The sequence below is a fragment of the Podarcis bocagei genome, assembly GCF_964188305.1.
Source record: "Podarcis bocagei genome assembly, chromosome: 6".
Taxonomy (NCBI): Eukaryota; Metazoa; Chordata; class Lepidosauria; order Squamata; family Lacertidae; genus Podarcis; species Podarcis bocagei.
The window spans coordinates 18,529,558-18,546,476 of NC_138130.1; the positions used below are offsets into that span (position 1 = coordinate 18,529,558).

General features: G+C 43.4%; 2 long non-coding RNA genes across 3 annotated transcripts in view; one reads left to right on the plus strand and one right to left on the minus strand.

Moving 5' to 3' along the window:
- LOC308589461 overlaps nt 1–16,919 on the minus strand; it is a 553,994-nt gene that overhangs the window by 405,472 nt on the left and 131,603 nt on the right. The gene's annotated exons all lie outside the window — the stretch shown is intronic.
- LOC308588879 lies at nt 1,547–2,157 on the plus strand. Of its 2 annotated transcripts, none has more exons than XR_014008960.1 (2): nt 1,547–1,633; nt 1,941–2,157. It is a non-coding gene; the product is annotated as an uncharacterized lncRNA (long non-coding RNA). The 2 variants fall into 2 exon arrangements; XR_014008961.1 differs by having other exon boundaries at nt 1,548–1,718.

The following is a 16,919-nucleotide window of genomic DNA, read 5'->3' on the forward strand; positions in this document are numbered from 1 at the left end:
TAGCTTCAAGAACACTGTCCAGCCATCTCGTCCTCTGTCGTCCAATTCTCCTTGTGCCCTCCATCTTTCCCAACATCAGGGTCTTTTCCAGGGAGTCTTCTCTTCTCATGAGGTGGCCAAAGTATTGGAGCCTCAGTTTCAGGATCTGTCCTTCCAGTGAGCACAGTCCAGGTCAATTGAGAATGGGTCACACCTTTGACCTGATCCTTCCCATCCAGTCAAGAATGAATGAAGTACAAATGCTGCTCTAGAAAGGATGATCCATAAACAAATGTGGATTACTGGGATGGATGTGTACTGATCAGCAAATAGTGCAGTGTGACTAAATGATACAGCCTGTGGTAAAGATCTTTGTTAGAAACAGATTACTAGTCTGATTTTTATGCCTGCCTGCCACATGACACTCGAGGTGGTTCATGTGCCATTAAATAAAATAAGAACAACACATTAAATTACATTTTTGAAATAAATACACTGTAAGCATAACATAACAACCATTACACGAACTATATAATCTATCTATCTGGATATATACATGGAGATATGGCATAAAATATGAGTTATAAGGGCAGCCAAGTTGTTCCCCGTGCAACACCCCCCCCCCGCAAGAATGATAGCACTTCAGCAAGTCCCATCAGTCCCAAGGAGACTTGCTGCAACTACTTTGATTTCGATATACAGTGGTACCTTGGTTTGCAACCGCTTTGGATTACAACTGTTTTGAATTACAACCACATCAAACCTGGAAGTGCATGTCCCTTTTTTTGGATTACAACTCATTTGTTTTAATTACAACCAATTTTTGTGGGGGAGGCCCCATTGGCAAAAGTGCGCCTTAGGTTACAACCTGTTTTGGTTTACACCCGGACCTCCAGAATGAATTATGGTTGTAAACCAAGGTACCACTGTATGCAATGGCAGGAGATGCTCAGGCCGGCTAGCCGCTATTAGGTGACTATCAGGGGCACCTGCTCCTGGGGGCTGATCCCTTTTGACCCCCTTATATTTTGAGGGTAGGAGCTACCCCCCATGTCCAAAAAATGTGGAAGTGAAGCACGGAGCTGACCACAGTGTGTTGCAGCTTCAGTGGCAACCTCCTTCTCCTGCTGTCATGGAGGGGAAGAAGGGTCAAAGTAGCCTCCCACTGGTGTTGGTGGCAAGAGGAGACAGAGGAAGAGCCACTGGCCACTGAATTCAGCTCTGTCCTTTGCTTGTCCTGACATCCTGATGTCACATATATGACGTTGTGATGTCATGATGTCACACGCGTAACCTTGGCTCCCCAATTGCCCTCGCAAGCTGGTGTCTCTGGTGGCTGTAATTACTTTTGAGAAACAACCAAGAGAAGAACACCCTTGAACCACCTCATTATAAGATATTTATAAGATATGTATGCTTACTAAGCATACATCTTATAATGAGGTGGTTCGAGGGTGTTCTTCTCTTGGTAGTTTCTCAAAAGTAATTCAGCCACCAGAGACACCAGCTTGAAAGGGCAATTGGGGAGCCAAGGTTACATGTGTGACATCATGACATCACAACGTCATATGCTTACTAGGAAATGTGGCAACTAGCAGATACTGGAGCAGACTGCTGATCTGATCTGCACATTTGTCTGGGTGGATTGGATCAGGTGATTCCCCTTCAGAAACTGAGTTCACCAGATTCCTTCCTCATCCCTAGATTTGCATGTGATTAAAACTATGGGGAGCAGAGAGGTGAGAGATGGTAGCCTTTTCTGGTTTTGTTATTTACAGTGCAATCCTCAGCATGTCTACTCAAAACTAAGTTCCAAAATGGGTTTTGCTCCTGGCAGAAAGTATAGGAGTGGAGCCTAATTATCTCTAGAGCAATTTATGGCTATGCTCTAAATCAGTTGCTAAAGATGCCATGCTCCCCTGATATGCCCAAAATTCAAACACTGCTCTGTTTTCTGTCAGGTAAACCACTACTGGAATGTGAAACCTCAGTAGATTCCAGATTCTTCCAGGCTCTGTCCATGACCAACCTCATGCCACCACTTTCCATCCACAAACCATCAAGCTCTCCATGGCTTCACCCTTGTCCCAACCAGATTCTGTGATAGCCCTATATGTTCTGAGTCTGTCATCTGGCCCTTCTCAGAAGATCAGTACTTAATGAAATCAAATGTCAACAGCTGTTGTTCTTTTTTCTGAGTCAACCAAAATCAGGGTTTAGCAGTGAACTGATGCATTTCAGAAGGCTTTCATGCCAATATGATAAACTGGAGACCGACAGGGGTTTACTACAGGTCTATAGCATTGTAGTTTCTCTTGCAACAATAGGCAGGAAACCTTTCTAAAGACCTCAGTAATATCCTCACCACCTCCACCAGGCAGTTTAAAAAGGCAGGTTGGCAAAGTATGTGGGTTAAATAATGAATGAAATTAACATAGTTCTTTGTTTTAATTATGCGCTCATAACTGATGAGAAAACAAGGTCTTTTGTCTCAAAGCTCTTAAATATGTAATAGCCTCAGCCTTCCTTAACCATCTCTTTCAGACTATTGAAATATGAATGCTATTACTCTAGAAAATCTTTTTGGGGTTGTTCTTGTTCCTCAGTAGGTATGTTAATTACTTTTTAAAAGTTCTAATGAAATAAAGAAAATCACTACATTTTGGGAATGCTCCATGAATGCCAAGTTTCTAGTATATGTAGAATTGCTATATTTTTTTTCCAAAAGTTTCAATTATACTTTTTTTAATAATAAAAAAAACCAGTGACTTTAGTTGAAGGGATAAGGGGATTAGAGTAAATGGAAAATATGAACTTCTGAAACTAATTTCCAGACCTAGCTGGTGCAGAATCTAACTTCAGATGCCTTTATATACACCTTTCTGTTTCTCTCAAGGGGAGCAGTGGAATTCTGCCCATTCCCTTTCTTTTCAAAACTACCTGCTTATTAAATACCAGACCTTCTTTTGAGATTCTAATTTAAAGCACTCCATGTCTCCAATTCTTATCCCATTGAAGTTTATGGAGGAAAAGCTATTGATTTGATGATCAAAGTACCCATTTGGTACTGTCTTTCTTGAGCCTCATAAATGTTCTGATGTGCATATGAAATATCTGCAAGATCAGAATTTCCATACACACACACACACACACACACACACACACACACACACACACTCTTCAGTAACCAAACAGGATGTAGCCAATTCACTCTAATATATATATATATATATATATATATATATATATATATATATATATGAGAGAATTAGCTACATCCTGCTTGGTTACTGAATCATTCATTAATGGGCAATTTCAAGTGTCCCACAGGCTCTTTGAATCTTGTATAGACATTATTCCTTTTCAGAGCTAACTAGCGTTGCATGTACAATCAGGGGTTGTGCAAACCATAGTTTGCTCTAACCATCACTGCAAACCAGCTTCTAATTGCATTTGCAAACTGTAATAAAGTGCTAATTACAGATGGCAGAAAAGCTGGCACACACACAGCACCAACTGTTTATGCTGACTCCGTAAAAAAAAAAAGCCTGTTCCCCTGTCTCTTTTATGTATTTTGTGTCTTTATATTACAGTTTTGCATTTGATTTGTTTTTAAAAAAATGTTCCTAGCCACCTTTAGCGCTCTGTTTTTAACATAATAGAAGCAGAAAATCAGGATAAAAATGATGCTAACTAAATAAACCACAATGAGATCCAAAATGGAAAGGAGTTGTCTACACAAGAGGAGGGAAGGGGAGGAGGACATAAGCCTGCTAACTACCAACTCCCATCAGCCCCAAGCCAATGGTAAGGGATTATGTGAACTGCAGTTCACCAACTTCTGGAGGGCCACAGGTTATCCACCCCTGCATTAAAGTGAAAGGTATAGTATGAGAGCCAGTGTGATGTAGTGGTTAAGAGCGGTAGACTCGTAATCTGGTGAACCGGGTTCGCTTCCCCACTCCTCCACATGCAGCTGCTGGGTGACCTTGGGCTAGTCACACTTCTCTGAAATCTCTCAGCCTCACTCACCTCACAGAGTGTTTGTTGTGGGGGAGGAAGGGAAAGGAGAATGTTAGCCACTTTGAGACTCCTTAAGGGGAGTGAAAGGCGGGATATCAAATCCAAAATCTTCTCTTCTCTTCTATGAATGGTATACTATATAGTATATAAGGAACAGCTAGATGAGGACAATTGTTAAGAAAGCTCTGTTTGCTTGAAAGCACAGAACCCATGAGATGTATAACAGTTCCTCTTCTGCAGGCAAAATAATAGCTTCTGTATTGGTCAGCCTTTACAGAAGAACAATAGATGACTCTTGGTTTCTTGAATGAAGGACTCAATTGAAGGGGAATAATAAAAAAGGTCCTATTTTCAGGGTCACTGTGAAGTACTGAATCAAAGTCATGGAGAAGACTTCAGAAGGAAATCAGAAAGATTTCAGAAAGAAAATCTCAAGGGCTGTCACCTTGAAGAGGGAACAAGCTTGTTTTCTCCTGCTCTGGAGACTGGACTCAAACCAATGGTTTCAAGTTACAAGAAAGGAGATTCTGATTAAACATACAGAAAACCTTTCTGACAGTAAGAGCTGTTTGACAGTGGAACAGTTTTCCTCTGGAGGTTGTGGACTCTCCTTCCTTGGAGGTTTTTAAGCAGAGGTTGGATGGTTAACTGTCATGGATGCTTTAGCTGAGATTCCTGCAGTGCAGAGGGTTGGAGTAGATGACCCTTGGGGTCCCTTCCAACTCCACGATTCCATGAAATAGTGGATTATCTGGCCCCAGTCTAATAATGGAAGACAATAATGCATAGCAACAGCTTTCCAAACACAAATTCTCCGTAATACAAGCACAGAAGGCTCTTGCGTACATGGCAGGGGAATCATTCATATCCCGCCTCTAGGACTGCACATATGGCACTTTTGCAACATTCACACATTGCTAAACACATGGTCAGCTCTGTCACCCATTGACAATCATAGCCATCCATCTGCTAAGAGGAGAAGTTTTATGTCTGTTCATCAGCAAGTGGCACAGAGATATTCTGCCCTGACAGTTCTGTAGATTGGGGTGCCTGCATTCATAGGTTGTAGAGACTGAGGACTGAATACATGTCCTAATGGAGCACAGGGCTTCTTCCAAAGAAAACAGGCTGCTATCAAGGCTCCCCTCCACCTCCATAAGATGGAGTGCAACTTTATATTTAAAGTTTCCATATCTATATAGAAATTTGTATCTGCCCATTGAGTGCCTGTGAACCACTCAGGGTAGCTTGCAACAATACCATGGAATAAAATAAAACAAAAGCAGAGATTGTAAATGAAATATGACCTTTACATCACAGACAGCAGCCTGCTGGAATAAAAATAGTACAAGAGATACAGATGGGACCAGCCACAGTTCACTGAGCAAGTTGGTCCAAAATACTGGTGCAGCTACTGAGAAGACCCTATCTCTTGCTACCGTCAACCATGCCTCCATACTAGATGGGACAGAGAAAACTCTCATGTTTCTGATCTTAGGAAAAGGGTAGAATGGTATAGGAAGAAGCAATCTTCCAGGTGTCCTGGGTTTGAATAGTAATCACACTAAGTTGTTCTTTGATATTAAATTTGTATTCTGACATCAGTACACTTTTCATTCCTCCCCATCCCCATTTCATATTATTAGCTAATGCTGATGTATTTTGTGTGTGTGTGTGTGTGTGTGTGTGTGTGTGTGGAATTCCCATAATAATATAAAGACACTGAGTATATGGTAAGGCAAATTCCACTGTAGGAGGAGAATGTGACATGACAACATTCATATCAATGGTACCCCTGTGCTTCTTATGAATATGTAGTTTGACCCTAAATGGGGTATCTGTTGGGGAATTTATGTCTTAGAAAGAAGGAACCCATTTCCGTAAAGCAGTGGATTATGCCTGAGTTATATTCCACTTCCACCATTTTATCGTGGAAATTATCCATTTTATGGTATGCTAGAGAACTTTCTGGGGTTTAACCAGGCAGCAGTTGTCTGGTAATAGGGGGAAAGAGAGAGTGAGAGGAGATATGCCCCAGAAGGAGGCAGTGGAGATGAGGAAAAAAATAAAATACTTCACAGGAACAAGGAGAGGGTTATTCTGGCTGCCTTCCAGAATAAAATCTTTCTAAATTGGCGCTGTTTAGTTGAAATGTTCTCCAACACTTATATCCTGATTATATGCATTTAGTGGGAAATCAAAACAAAAGGCCGGGCTGATATTTCACTGAGCACTGACCATACGCTGGGAGGAAAGGGCAAAAAGAAAATGTGGCAAAGAATGGCATAGGCCAGTAGAAATTTCTGAGGATTTCAGGATATGAGGGTTGGCTTGCCGTACTTATAGATGTGGTGGCCGAGGGTAGAGTTTTCTCTTTTCTTTTTATGCTTTTTAAAAAGAAAAGCAATGTGAGGCATGATCAGTGGCTGGTGAGTCTTTCAAACTCTCTGAAATATTCTGACTTCTTTCTAGCCCACTCACCAGTAAAAGGACATGAATTATTTCTCTGTTTTGACCAGGGGAAGGTGATGGGGAAGATGGAAATGGAAATTTATCCCAGTAGTAATCCCCCACCCCCGTCTCATGAAAGCAAATAAGGTTTGGGTTTTGTGACTGTGGTGTATATCTCTGTGTATAGATATGTATTCAATGGATGTAAACACATTTTTCCTGCTATAGCAACAACAAGAAGACATGTCCAAACAGGGTTTGCTGTTCAGAGACCTTATGCATTTGAGTGACTGGATGTATTGATCCCTCCTGTCAGTTACAAAGAAGTGGATTCTACTAGAATGAGAATCATAGTCCTCCGTGTTTCAAAACACAGTTGAAATATCAGACTACTGAAATATGTCCTAAAATGTGTCCCAAATCTTATCCCTATGCTGGCAACATTCAGGATGTAGCAAACAGAACGAGCTAAGCCATTTCATACTGAATCCTATTTTAAGATGTATATTGCAGAGCGAAAGAGAGATCATAATTTGGAATGTAGCAATTGCGTGGCTAATCCCTCCCCCCCCACGGTAGAATAAATAAAGACAACGGACACAGAATTTAGGTTAGTGGGCGTAAATGGCCACAACTTTATTGATTACAGGTAAGAAGGGTATTGGCTTTAGGCATTGGCCCCTAACCGACTATCCGGTCTGACCGGGAAGGGTTAAACACCAACAGGGGGAGCCACCCGAGATGCGTATCCCTAGGCGCTCCCCGAGGGGTTACCGCTTGGGGGCGCGCTTTAGGCCCTAGCCTCCGTAGGTTTCGGACGAGGCGTCGCCCCTCGGAGTCCTTTAACGAACTACCCTTCAAGCATTGGGGGAGGTGATGGCGTTCCTCCCCCACCCAACCTCATTTGCATGACAATACACCTCATTTGCATGACAATACACTACAATACCCCGGCCAATGCCTACCGCCAAAACCAAGGGAGTTGTGACGATTTGCTACGAGGTAGGCATTGGCCAGTTCATACAGCTGGTGCCCTCCATGGGATGTTCCTAGATCATGACCAAGCTGGGGTTGTGCAGAACTATTATTTCTGTCTCTGTGTGTGTCACACACAACTACTGCAAGTATACGCAATTTGTATGTGATAGGCCATACCTTGGTTGCAGGCCACCTGCTTTGCATGCAGAAGGTCCTAGATTTAATACCTGACATCTCCAGGTAGATCTAGGAGAGACTTCTGTCTGGAACCCTGAAGAGCCACTACCAGTCATCACAGACTATACAGAGCTAGATGGATCAATGGTTTGACAAAGTGGAAGAGAGTTTCTTGCATTCCTAAACAGAGTATATTTCAGAATGTAGAGGTAATGCAAATCACAGCAGCCATATATCTACATTCATGTGAAGGCATAGGTCCATACATCCATATTTCCATCTGATTCCAAATGCCTGCAAACCTGCCTTCCCCTATCCTCCTCTCCATCATCTTGGGAATCATGATCTAGGGGCATCCTACTGTGGTTGTCTAAAGCTATTTGAAAACATATTTGTGGGCTTAGGTTTTTCCTTTCTTTCTTAGTTTCCTTTATTCTTCTAGTGCCACTAGCACTAGAAGCATGAGCCATCAGAAAGTCAAATCTAACTCCGTGAGTCTGATGCACCAGAGCTGAGCAAATGCAGACGTCATCTTTTCTGAACTTCAGAACTTCGTTAGCAAGTAATGCACTGCTTGACTGAGCAAACCTCCAGCTGATTTCAATGACACTTTTGTTTGATTAAAGACTTCAGATTTTGTCTCTGAGAAGGAGGGATGAATGGAGAACTCCTTCAAAGGGAAGATGTGGTTCGGTGCCAGAAGCCAGCTGGGTATGTTTATAGAGAGGGAAGGATGTTGTAGAATGTTGGTTGCCTAGAGCGGGGGAAGCATTCAGGGGAAGGGAAGCCCAGAGGGTCTCTCAAGTGGCAGGGTTCTGTTTGGCTCCACCTGGAAATGCTCCAATATTAACCAACATGTCATCTTCCCCAGCTAATTGCATTCAGATGGTGTTGAAAATTAGGTTTTCCTGCTTCAACCTGCAGTGGGTACAAAAATCGTATTTTACATGTGCTATGCATATGCACATGTTAGCAGAATGCATTTAAAAATGGAGAATAGGCTCTATCGGTTTAAGCAGTGGTAAACTAATGAGCATGACAAGTGACACTGGCCACATTCACACAGCATGGCAAAACCAAAGTTAATGGTTTACCATTTAAGTGCCAATCTTGGCCATTTTGCTCCCAGGTTGACAATCTCCATCTGCCCCTCACTTCCCTCTATTGGAGCCTTTCTTCACATGCAGGAGAAGTCCCTGACTCTCAAGGGCTTGAGACCCATCAGCTACCCTCACCTGTTTCAGCTGGCCAGTCAAAGCTATTCCACTGTTACATCACATATAATGAGCGGGCTGCTTATAAATCTTTTGTCAATAGCAGATGGTGGTGTGAGGTGGAGGCACTTGTCTGATCTGGCAAGTGAGTCACTGCTCCTTACCAGGAGGGGGAGAGGAGAGGCAACAGGGAGGCATGGTGCAAAAGCACCCGCAGAGTGCTGCACCACCCTCGCCCTTCCTTATCCTGGAAAGCAGCAGTGACTCACCTGCCAGGAGGTCATGTCTCTGCTCCAACTCACGATTTGCTACTGTCTTCTATGTAGATCAGGAAGAAACTCATTTGATTAAGAAATCAGCCACGTGTGCCTAGTCTATGAAGATTTGCTACTGGTGGTCATACAAACCGACACCCATGCTCATTTTGGCAGTACCATATACCTTGAAAAGCTTTTGCAGTAAGGGTGACTTTCTGAGAGTTCCACTACCGTTGCTTTTGCTGTCGCCATGAGATGTGCTTCCACGAGGGACAAATGAGCTCAGAATTCCTCCTCCTGCCCTGAACCTGTGCACCCCTGTTTCTACCTTATCCTCCTCCATAAACCCAACATTGAATAACTAGTTCATGCACTTTAGATTTCTAAGCACATACACATAGTCTTTATAAAATAAGTACTTTTTTAATGTCAAGGATTTAAATTGGTACATTGCTTAGAAAATGCACAGGCTACAAGGTCGTGAACCTGCACTAAGGAGAAAAGAAAGACTGTGACTGAAATAGAAATGTGTCTTGCAGACAGGAGAGGGATATTATCGTGGCTGTTTTCCAAATGTGAGTCACTGAGGCAAGAAGGGATTAGGCCACAACATATTTCTGTTATTTCTGTACAGGTGTCTTTTGACATTCTGCAACATGTTACATTTGCATCTCATCCATCTGGGATGAGACGTGCTGCGTTGAGAGACAAGCTCAGGATTTAGACATTGAGCTGAAGAGTACTTTCCCTTCCCTTTTATACCTGATGCCAAATATACATATATTATATCTAAAAATATTGTATTTTATATACAGGTTACTTTGACAACCCACTTTGATTAGCCACCAGAGACATAATTATGTAGCATGAGCATAACATGTACAAAATATGTCACATTGCTGCTCTGCTCCAAGACAGCGTGTTGAATTCTTGACGTTGATGGTGGACTTGTCTCAAGTTTGGAATCACACATGTAGTAAGCTCTTGTTGCAAATTAGTGAGATCCGGTGAAGTCTCTGTAAGTGTTTACTTGGCACAGACAGGTGAATACTGTGCTGGCTTCAGAGAATGGGGCATAGACCAAGGAAGGTGTTAGAATAATGAGGTATGGGTGAGTGACAGTGCAATTCCTCAGGCTTACAAACTAAAAAGGAATACCGTGGCCAAGATGTCCTCAGCGAGTTCTCTCATCCGCATTGCCCTTGCTGTTGTCTGTTTGCTTGGAGAAGCCATATGTCCCACTTTACAGAAGACAGCCATCTATTTGAAAGGCTGTCTGGTCTAAGTCCCACTGAAGAGAAAGGACCGTAAGATGGGAGCAGAGGGACCTTGAAGTTGCCCATCAACAGTTAGCAGTACCTCGACATAGAAGACTGAAAACAGGTCACTTGGTTGCAGTCTTCCCCACTAGGGCAAGACATACTGCATTGTAATTTAAATCATTATTTATAAAGGTACACCTTTCAATCAAATTAGCATATGCAAATCTATACCCTTTCTTGTGTCCTTTTTTGGGTGATGCATTTTCTCTGTTTTGGTGATGCTTTAGTGGCCAAAACTTTACCCAGTTAACAGCACTATTCACTAAGAGGGGGCAAGGCAGGCAAGTGATCCTAATACACCTCCTTTTGGTGCTCACTGGTTTAGAGAGGGCAAGTCAATAGGCAGCAACAGCAAAGAAGAGTCCAGGGTCTATGGTGGTCAGCAATGGGGCATGGTAGGAGCCTGATGAAGCCAAAACCTGACACTAGCCAAGTAAAAAGATCAGACACACATGGGGAGTGGAGCAAAAAGGGAGATGAAAATCAATTTGGCAATGCCAGAATGATATGCAGAGATGTAAACAGGAAATGTTATATTTGGGACCAGGGGCTGATCTTCCCTTATCATGCTGAATGGATGCTTCATTTAAATGCTTTGTAAACATCACTGTATTTACTTGGAAGGAAAGCTCTATTCATTCCTACATACATGCCCTTCACAGACTCTGTCTGCACTTGATTGCTGTATATGTGTCCTGGGTTCACCCACAAACAGTCATTACTTAGGGAGCAACCCAAACCCAAGATTCACCAGGATCAGTAGAGTTTGAAATTGGTGGATCTCTGGTTGAGCCAGCTAAACCTGGGTTCAGTCAGGGCTATGCTGGCTGAAGTCCTTCATTCCAGCTCATACCAGCACAAGTCCTCTAACTCATCTTAGGCTGAAATAAGTCCCTCACAAAGGGATGAGGCAGGAAGAGACCTACCCCATTCCAAACTCCATTCAGCTTGGTCACATGACCTCGTAGCCCAGCAGGAGTTACAGTGGCAAAAAGGGTGGTTTTATTTTAAGGGCTTATTTTCCCTCTGCTAGGCTCCAGGCCAGCTTAGCAGTAGCCCCACTCCTGAACCGAGTCTGGAATCAGGGATAGCTACACCACCATAATCCACCCCCATATATGTCACACTGGCTTCGTATCATTTGGATCTGCCCAGGTGCTCTTTGGATGATTTCAGAATTCTGTTTAACCACTTCCTGCCACTGGCAATGCCTGCCTGCCTACAGACCCACCAGATGCAGTCAAGTGGGTGCCTCGTTTGCACACTAATTCCCAGGTTTTATGTTGTATATGGAATGTGCTGCTCTATACGACAGACACTGAACTTACTTTGTGGGTGTTATGCAGATGGGATGCCCACGCATGTACATTGGTTGGATCTAGATACTGGACAGGTGGACAGGTGGACATGCATGGCCCTGCTCCACAGCCAAGTATTATCTTGTATGTTTGTACCAGCCCATGATGACCACCACACCCTGTGATTCCTTGCACGTGTGGAAGAATCATCCACTGTATAACACCATGGAGAGAACTGTCACATCCTTTCCCATACAGCATTTTGCAGTGGAATCAGTTCACACATTCAGTTGCCAGTCATTACACATAGCGATTTAGTGTAGTGAAATCAAGCGATGATCATGCATATGTGAAACAGCCATCTGTTTCATTGGTTTCAGTAGAAAGCACTTCCAAGTAATTGTGCTGAAGATTGCAGTCTTGATGGCCTAATAAAACTTTAAGCCCTTTAGAACTGACCTGTAGAGCTTTCCAGAGCATTGCAATGACCCAGATAAACAAGTTCTCATTATTCAACACACAGACCCTTGCATTTCTTACTGTAGTTTGACCCGAAGCAATGATTGGCCTCCAAGATGCAAATGTTGCAAATCTTAGTCAGGTCTAACCACATGGGAGTGCATTCAGAAGATGTCTAGCATGCAGAAATAACAGGGAAATACTATCTTGGGGTGCTTTAATAGGCTCAGATATTACTGTGGGAACTGAGACATTGCAGTGGAATCCTGAGCATATTTATTCAGAAGTAAATCACACTGAAGTCAAAACTGTGTGCGTTAGTCAAAACTGCATACAAAAATGTGTATATCTGCATGGAAATGTTTCCGCCACTGCAAAAGGAAGAGGAGCCCATCATTGACTGGCATGGCAGAGACATCTAGCTAAACCTCATTTGGGGCACACCCACCTCATTGTGAAACAAGCGAGCACGCCTTCAGAGTAACACAGTTACTAATAAATTAACTGATAGCTGCTAAAATATAGGTAGGATCATACAGACAGTGATCCTATCTACAGGAGAGTGGCTCAATGGGATCTGATGCACAACACTTATTTAAATATGAACTTATTTTATGGGGAATTGCACTGGATCATATACAAATAAATGAGAACTGGAAATTTTAATGCAGTGGAACAATACTGTAGGGTAGCAGCAGCAACAAATAAATAAATAAACAACTTCAGACAAAAGGCTATGTTGGCCCTTTGCAACGTAACTAAGATGCAAGTCTTGCTACTCTAAATGGGGCTCACTCTCTAGTAAGTGCATTTAGAATGGCAATCGTAAGCAGGCAACTGAGCTTCCTGGGGCAAAGTGTCCCAAAATAATGTCCTTTCTCTATTTCCCATCAGCCAAGCCTCCGCCATAGCTGAGATGTAGTGCTTACCCACACTTACCTTTTGCCCCACTCTTTCTAGGCACAGGACTGTGCCTCAAAGCTCCATATCCAAGTGTGGGGTTTTTCTGAAAAAAACCCACTTGGAGAAAATGTCTAATTGGATTGAGCTTTAAAGGGTGTGTTTTCATCAGGAAAGCTCTAAGGCAAAAAAAGGAAGTGTGTTTGGACGTGGAGAACAGATCATGCCCGGAAAAGCAAAGAAGAAACTAGCCTAGCTCAGATGGTAGAACATGAGACTCATAATCTCAGGATTGTGGGTTTGAGCCCCACATTGGACAGAGGATTGGACTACAGTGGTGCCCCGCAAGACGAATACCTCGCAAGACGAAAAACTCGCTAGACGAAAGGGTTTTGCGTTTTTTTAGCTGCTTCGCAAGACGAATTTCCCTATGGGCTTGCTTCGCAAGAGGAAAACGTCTTGCGTTTTTTGCAAGTTTGTTTCCTTTTTCTTAACACCGTTAATACAGTTGTGACTTGACTTCGAGGAGCAACTCATAGAACGCGGTTGGTAGCCTTTTTTGAGGTCTTTGGTGATTTTTGAAGCTTTTCCAAAACTTTTCCGACACCGTGCTTCGCAAGACGAAAAATTTGCTAGACGAAAAAACTCGCGGAACAAATTAATTTCGTCTTGCGAGGCACCACTGTAGATGATCCTTATGCTCCATTCCAGCTCTACGGTTCTATAATTGTAAGGGTCTGTGTGTCAGAATGCAGGGCACAGGTAGGCTGACATGGACAAGGTGGTCCCTAAAATATCCTGGGCCTAAACCATTTAGAGCTTTAAAGGTAATCACTAGCATTCTGCCTAGAAACAAACTGGTGACAGTGTAATCCTTGAAGGACAGGTATAATATGCTCCTGCATGTGAACACCAACCACCATCCATCCTTGCATTCTGGGAACAACTGATGTTTCCAGAGATTTTTCAAGATAGCCGCATATTGAGCATATTGCAATAATTCAATCTAGATCAGAGGTTGGCAACCTAAGACCCATGGGCTAGAAGCAGCCCATGAGTGTCACTTAACCGGCCCATGAGCTGCCCCTGAACCAAGCCGCCCGCTCGGCGAGCCCCTGCATGCTGTGCTAAACCGGCGCAGCACAGCACAGGGACTCTCTTATGTGGCTCCTGAATCCGCTTCTTCAGATATCCAGACTCCAGAAATTGGGTCTGTGCATGTCTGCGGCGGGACGCGGGTGGCACTGTGGTCCAACCCACAGAACCTAGGGCTTGCTGATCAGAAGGTTGGCGGTTCGAATCCCCGCGACGGGATGAGCTCCCGTTGCTCGGTCCCTGCTCCTGCCAACCTAGCAGTTCGAAAGCACACCAGTGCAAGTAGATAAATAGGTACCGCTCCGGCGGGAAGGTAAACGGCGTTTCCGTGCGCTGCTCTGGTTCACCAGAAGCGGCTTAGTCATGCTGGCCACATGACCCGGAAGCTGTATCCCTCGGCCGATAAAGCGAGACGAGCGCGGCAGCCCCAGAGTCGGTCACAACTGGACCTAATGGTCAGGGGTCCCTTTACCTTTTATGTCTGTGGCACCGGAAATTGCTTCTGTACATGCCCAGGTGCTGAAAATCACTTCCACACAGGCATGATTTTCAGAGTCTGGGCATGTGCAGAAGCAATTTCCTGCACTGTGGACATGCACAGACATGATTTCCGGTTTCATGCTGAGCCGGTCTGGCCCATGGTGGATCTCTGCAAGAGTGATCTGGCCCATGCCCGGTAAGCCTTGCTGACCCCTGATCTAGGTGGAACTAAGGCATCTGTCACTGTGGCAAGGCCTGTAATTGTCAGAAACAAATGAAGTTGGTGCAGAGCAACTTTAGCAGAGCAAAGGGACTCATGAGTACAGCTACTACCTGAGAACCCAGGTTTAAAGCTGTGTCCAGAAACACCTTAAATAATACTTTTTATCTAATCTGTGCAGGTGACCAGACTATCCTCAGATTATAAAACTACTCAATTTTGGGGATATTGCCCTTCAAAAAAAGGAGGGAAAACTTCACCATATTCCAGGTGCAGATATTATCAAGTGTTTGGATCCATGCTTCAGTAACATGAAAGGGCAAGCACCATATGGCGAAGTAGACTTAAGCTTGGGTTTCAGGATACAGATATATCATGAACCCTTGCATCATTGCTGGAGACTAGGGTCTTTGAAGGTCTATCTTATTCCATCTTATCTTAGCACTTTTATGGTTTATGGGCTGCACTGTCTCTTCATCTCATCATTAATAGGCTAGCTGAGGTTGAATACCAGCATCCCATCTTGAGAGGCTGGTGGATCACAGTGGTTCTTGTCTATACAGCTCTGTATGAATAGTGCTGGCAAGTAAATTACATTTTCAGCATTTCAGGGGAAAAAAGTATGGATTTTATCTCTCTGTTTTCAGACTGTCAATTAGCCCTGCTTTATCAAAGGCATGCTAGATGGAAACATGTTTATCATTATAATTGTGAATTAGAAAAGATGTTAGTAACATATAATTGGGAACACTCTAGGAATGTCATTTATGATGGTATGTTAGTAGCTACTTTAGCCTGGTGCTTGGTGGCTTTGTTGTTGTTTGTTTCACTGTACTTGCTGTTTAAAGGACAAAAGAAAAACAACCACCATTCCAGGTGCAGCCAGCTACAGACACAGTTTAAGTCACACTGCTTTGGAGGGGAGTGTAAATCATGTACTCAAACTGAACACATTGAATCAGTGTGACTCAAAAATGCTCCTTTGACAAAACTGTATGTCCCAATCTTTTATCATTTGAACTTGCATTTCAAAAGGGCTATGAAGCTGAGTAGCCTCGCAAACCCACATACAAGCTGAAGATTGCAATAATGGGTTAAAACACACCTTGTTTTGTACTGGATTGTGAGCTCCATGGGAGAAGACCACAATCCTACTCACATTCAGACAAGCACGAATGGTGCTCACACTTCTTTCTGGAGGAAGAGAGCCATTCAGGACCTTAAGCGTGCACAGAACAGTCACAACACCAAAGAAGATAGTTTGTATTGCCAAGAATATGTCTTAAGCCTAAATTACATGAGATTTCAAGCTGACAGATATGACAGCATTGGTGGAGAATTCTTGTCTCCCACCCCTACCCCATAGGCACTTCAAGCTTTCTTCATCGCTCTTTCTTTAAAAAGAAAGGAGAATTGGGGCTTCAAGCAGCTGCTTCCTGTTCATGCATGTGCATTGCTCTGCAGGGTCATACGGTTTTGCAGTCTTTAAAGACATAATCAGATACACACAGAGGAAGAGAGAGGGGAGAGAGGGGGGGCACAAACACATACATGGAGCCGGGAGACATTGGCTAAGCAGGTGAATGGAAAGGTCCTGCCCAGAACATTTAGGGGTCTAGGCTAGTCCCACTGGTCCACAGACCACACACCAATGATAATTTTCATTATTATTTTGGACAGTAGGCCAGTTCTTACATACACTTACTCCTAACAACCAAGAGGCAATACAGTCGTACCTTAGTTCTCAAACCTAATCTGTTCTGGAAGTCTGTTCGACTCCCGAAACTGTTTGAAAACCAAGGCGTGGCTTCCGATTGGCTGCAGGAGCTTCCTGCACTCAAGCAGAAGCTGCGTTAGATGTTTAGCTTCTGAAAAATGTTTGAAAACCAGAACACTCACTTCAGGGTTTGCGGCATCTGGGAGCAGATTTGTTCGGCAACTAAGCCGTTCGGGAACCAAGGTATCACTGTATCAGAGTTCAAGGACAGATTCTGTCCAGGCAAAACACTTGGGGTACAAGGGTAGTGATTGGTGTAGCCTGGGAAAAGTTCTGAGGGTCAGATGGA